Source organism: Odocoileus virginianus, chromosome 21 (genome assembly GCF_023699985.2).
Source record: "Odocoileus virginianus isolate 20LAN1187 ecotype Illinois chromosome 21, Ovbor_1.2, whole genome shotgun sequence".
Lineage (NCBI taxonomy): Eukaryota > Metazoa > Chordata > Mammalia > Artiodactyla > Cervidae > Odocoileus > Odocoileus virginianus.
The window spans coordinates 35,532,733-35,538,732 of NC_069694.1; positions in this window are offsets into that span (position 1 = coordinate 35,532,733).

The window sequence follows — 6,000 nt, forward strand, 5'->3', positions numbered from 1 at the left end:
ATTTGGGCTGCTATAACAAAATGTAAACTAGATGGTTTATTAACAAAAGAATTGTATTTTTCATAGTTCTGTAGGCTGAAAGTTCAAGATCCAGATAAGAGCAAGATTGAGCTCTGATGAGCCCTCTTCCGGATTTATAGCTGGTGCATTTTCTCTGTGGTTCTCCCATGGTAGTATGGGGAAGGATCTCTGTGGAGACTATTTCATAAGAGGTTAATACCATTGATGATGGCAGAAACTGCCAGGGTCCCACTTCTTAATAACATCACATTCTGAGGTTAGGATTCAACATATGAGGAGGTACATTTAGACCAAAGCAGGTAGTCTAGTTGCCTTGGAAACCAGATGTTGCCACAGGCTACACATTCAAATGGCATGATGTACTATAGCTGTTAACCAACCTCAGAACTTGTTTGTCAACCCAGATGAAGAAAGGAATAAAAAAAGGAAATTTGCATTGATTTTGCTTTTAAACTTTGCAGTTGCCTGAAGTGGCTGTGAAATTACATAACCATAAGTAAAAAAAGAAACTTCTAAAATTTAAATTTTTGTTTTTGTCATTTTCTTTTTTTGAAATGTGATCAAGTGATAGATTTATGACCATGGTTACCATAATTTGCAATGATTATTACTGGAATTAGAGTAAAATAGCAACTTCTTTAGGCTTCTTAAATACCAGATCTACTAAACACAGGATGATCAAGAACAGAGATTAAACAGTAAAGAAGAAAACCTACTTTCTATGTGATTCAGCACAGGGAAGACGAGATTCAATTGCTTAAATCAATTTGCTGTCTTCTCTATGTTTTATTTAAAGGACATAGAAATGGAGTACCATGGGATACTTTTACTAAAGTGTGACTTTCATAGATCAGTAAACTTCAGAAGACATAGAGTTTAGTTTTCTCCCTCTTTATTTAGCAACCTTTAGCTCATGTACTAGGACCCCCACAAAATGAAAGGCACACATATTTCCACTGAGATTGTTTTCTTTCAATCACCAAAAGGTGGATCAATCATGCAATGATGACTTCGATCAGCAGGGCTCTGGGACTCTCCCTTAAGCACTGTACTCCATATCTGTGTCTTTTACAAGAAAATTTAGAGAAGACTTACATTGATCAAAACAATTGCCATCCTAGTCTTATCTATCAGTATGTTGAGCTGCTCAGAAAGTAGGCACTCTTCTTTTCTGATTGATCTTTCTGGTTTCTCTGTCCCTTGCAGATCTGGCATTCAAGAAGCTTACAGTAAATCTATTCTTACTCTAATTCTTTTCATAACAATGGGAAGTCAAATTATTGAGGATATAATTTACTACTGATTTTCAGCCAAATTATTCATCTTGATTTATAAAATTCCTTATTAATTACATTTCAAATTATTGAGTTCACATGATACAGGTTTCAAAAATGTAGTTCAATCCACCGTTTTGCATTAAACTGAAAACTTCTAATTTCCATTTAATGTAAACTCATCATGATATACTGAGATCCACTAGAATTGTTATAGGAATGATAATGATACAATATAAAAATGTGTTTAGGCTTTCCGAGGGATAAAGGAGATGATGCTCTCCTTTTTAGTAAATTGTTTTATTAAAAAACGCACAACATTTAAGAATAGTGTTCAAGCTTTGACAAAAGAACACATTCAAAGATAATCACAAAATTACAGGGAATACTACCTTTTGAAAGTAAATAAGTTCTCTCAAGCAAATTACGTTATGAGCACTTGAGAATTTTATACAGATGATGCGCTACCACTGAGAAAGATTGGGAACTCACCAGGCATAAATTATCTGTTGCTGCGAATGTGTGTGTATGTGTGTGTGTGCATGTGTGTATGTGTGAGCATTAGTGTTCAGTATGTATCTATATTTCAACTTTATTAAAATAGTTTAGCACAGTGATTTTCTTAGAATACTAACTGTTGTATTCCAGGAGACACTGGATGGAATAAAGAAGGATCCAGCAGGTGAAGCTTTACCTAGTCCCTTTAATGAGAACAATGTAAACTTATCTAGATTTAAAAAAAAAAAAACTACTTTGAAAAAAATGTGTTTTGACAAACATGTCCTGGAGCCCCGAAATGGACCTACATAAATGTAGTCAGCTGATCTTTCTAGAAAAATCTAAAAGAGCACAATAGGGTGAAGATGGTCTTTTCAACATATAGCCGTGGAGAAACAGGACACCAACATGTAAAAAAAAAAAACCAAACAAAACAAAAACAAAACTAGACAGACCTTATGCTGCTGCTGTTGCTGTGTAGTCACTATCATGTCTGTCTCCTTGCAACCTCATGATGGTAGCCTGCCAGGCTTCGCTATCCATGGGGTTTTCTAGGCAAGAACACTAGAGTGCGTTGACATTTCCTTCTCCAGGGGATCTTCCTGATCCAGGCTTCAAACCCATGTCTACTGCATCTCCTGCTCGGCAGGAGAATTCTCTAACATTGAACCATATGAGAAGTCCACACAGACCTTACACTCATCACAAGAATGAATCCCAAGGCTGGAGGAGCCAAGACAGTGGAGGAATAGGACGGGGAGACCACTTTCTCCCCTACAAATTCATCAAAAGAATAACTGAACGGAGAGCAAACTTCACAAAACAACTTCTGATTGCTAGCTGAGGTCATCAGGCGCCCAGAAAAGCAGCCCATTGTCTTCGAAAGGAGGTAGGACAAAATATAAAAGATAAAAAGAGAGACAAAAGAGCTAAGGATGGAGATCCATCCTGGGAAGGGAGTCTTAATAGAGGAAGTTTCCAATCACCAGGAAACCCTAGCACTGGCCGGTCTGGGGGAAGTTTTTGAATCTTGGAGGGCAACCTAACTGGGAGGAAAAATAAATAAAACCCACAGATTATGTGCCTAAAAGCAACTCCCAGCAGAAAAGTAACCCAGACGTCAGCATCCGCCACCAGCAAGTGGAGGCGGAAGGGAGAGGAGCGGGCGGCATTGCTTAGGGTAAGGACCGGGCCCGAGTGCCCTGAGGGCAATCAGAGGGAGCTTTTGTGAGTTACCAACCTAAACTGTGGGACAGCAAAAGAGAGAGAGAAAATTAACCTTAACCGGCCCGAACACTCTGCTGGCTGTTCGAAGAACAAAGGGGCCGAGCAAGTCCAGAGAAGAGCTCGCAGGCTGCGGACCGGCCCAGCCCCGCCGGAGACTGGAGGCAGTGGGGAGGGGAAAGGGGCAGGCTCGCCCCCAAGGACCGCAGCCCCTACCGCACTGCAAACAGGCCTCCAGTCTCTAATCAAAGACCTCCTGAGATTCTGGATGGTTGACATCCGCTGGGAGGGTCGTGGCGAGACACAGGGCGCAGGCGGGGCCTGGGGCTGGGGACGCGGAGGGAAGAAGGCGCACTGCACCTGGGGAGAGTGCGCCCATCAAGCTTTTGGCTGCCTGAGCCGGTCTGATGGGGAAGACTCAAAAATCAGGCGTAGCTTTTTCTTCCAGGCTTTTGTGGAACACCCGAGGGCTGGAACCGTGCGCAGCGCAGGGCACGCTCCATATAGAACAGCCGGGAGACTGAGCAGCATAGAGGGGAAAGCAGCACCAGCCCCTTCCCCCAGCACGATGGAACTAGCAACCTGAACAAGAGACCACCTCCACCCGCCTGTGTCAGGGCGGAAATTAGGCACTGAAGAGACCAGCAAACAGAAGCCAAATAATCAAAGGGAACCGCTTCAGAAGGGACCGGTGCAACAGATTAAAATCCCTGTAGATAACACCGACTACACCAGAAGGGGCCTGTAGATATCGAGAAGTGTAAGCTGGAACGAGGAGCTATCTGAAACTGAACCGAACCCACACTGACCGCAACAGCTCCAGAGAAATTCCTAGATATATTTGTACTTTTTTTTTTAAGTTAAAAAAAATTTTTTTTTCTTTTTTCTTTTTTCTCTTTTATTTTCTTTTAAAATTCCCTATTACTCCCCCATTACTCCTTAACTTTCATTTTCATAGATTTTTACAATTTTCTTAATTAGGGAAAATTTTTTTTCTTTTTCTTTTTTTTTCTTTTTCTCTTCTATTTTCTATTTTTCTTTTTCTCTTATTTCCTTTTAAAGTCCTCTATTACTCCTCTACTACTCCTTAATTTTCATTTTCATTACACTATAACCTTAAAAAAAAAAGAGAGGAGCCCTATTTTTAAACCAAACTTCATATATATTTCTAAAATTTTTTTGTGTGTTTTGGTTTTTGTTTCTAATATAGTATTTTTAAGAGTCTAACCTCTACTCTAGATTTTTAATCTTTGTTTTTCAGTATATGATATAAATTGTGGACATTTAAGAATCCAATATTCAGTTCCCATTTTTATTCAGGAGTGTGTTGATTATTCTCTCCCAATCTTGACTCTCTGTATTATACCTCAGAACACCTCTATTTCCTCCTTTCCCCTTCTCTTCCCAATCCAATTCTGTGAATCTTTGTGGGTGTCTGGGCTACGGAGAACACTCTGGGAACAGATAACTGCATAGATCTGTCTCTCTCCTCTTGAGTCCCCCTTTTTCTCCTCCTGCTCATCTCTATCTCCCTCCTCCCTCTCCTCCTCTTCATGTAACTCTGTGAACCTCTCTGGGTGTCCCTCACGGGGGAGAATCTTTTCACCATTAACCTAGAAGTTTTATTATCAGTACTGTATAGTTGAAGAAGTCTTGAGACTACTGGAAGAATACAACTGAAATCCAGAGGCAGTAGACTTAAGCCAAAACCTGAGAACACCAGAGAACTCCTGACTACATGGAACTTTAAGTAATAAGAGACCGTCCAAAAGCCTCCATACCTACACTGAAACCAACCACCACCCAAGAGCCAATAAGTTTTAGAAGAAGATATACCACGCAAATTCTCCAGCAACGCAGGAACATAGCCCTGAACGTCAACATACAGGCTGCCCAAGGTCACACCTAAAACATAGACCCATCGCAAAACTCATTACTGGGCACTGCATTGCACTCCAGAGAGAAGAAATCAAGTTCCATGCACCAGAACACTGACACAAGCTTCCCTAACCAGGAAACTTGACAGCAAATCATCCAACCCCACCCACTGGGTAAAGAATCCACAATAAAAAGGAACCACAGACCTCCAGAATACAGAAAGCTCACTCCAGACACAGCAATCTAAACAAGATGAAAAGGCAGAGAAATACCCAACAAGTAAAGGAACATGAAAAATGCCCACCAAGTCAAACAAAAGAGGAGATAGGGAATCTACCTGAAAAAGAATTTAGAATAATGATAATAAAAATGATCCAAAATCTTGAAAACAAAATGGAGTTACAGATAAATAGCCTGGAGACAAAGATTGAGAAGATGCAAGAAATGTTTAAAAAAGACCTAGAAGAAATAAAAAAGTCAATTAAAAATGAATAATGCAATAAATAAGATCCAAAACACTCTGGAGGGAACCATGAGTAGAATAACAGAGACAGAAGATAGGATAAGTGAGGTAGAAGATAAAATGGTGGAAATAAATGAAGCAGAGAGGGAAAAAAGAAAAAAGAATCAAAAGAAATGAGGACAACCTCAGGGACCTCTGGGACAATGTGAAATGCCCCAACATTTGAATCATAGGAGTCCCAGAAGAAGAAGACAAAAAGAAAGGCCATGAGAAAATACTTGAGGAGATAATAGCTGAAAACTTCCCTAAAATGGGGAAGGAAATAGCCACCCAAGTCCAAGAAACCCAGAGAGTCCCAAACAGGATAAACCCAAGGCGAAACACCCCAAGACACATATTAATCAAATTAACAAAGATCAAACACAAAGAACAAATATTAAAAGCAGCAAGGGAGAAACAACAAATAACACACAACGGGATTCCCATAAGGATAACAGCTGATCTATCAATAGGAACCCTTCAGGCCAGAAGGGAATGGCAGGACATTCTTAAAGTAATGAAAGAGAATAACCTACAACCTAGATTACTGTACCCAGCAAGGATCTCATTCAGATATGAAGGAGAACTCAAAAGCTTTACAGA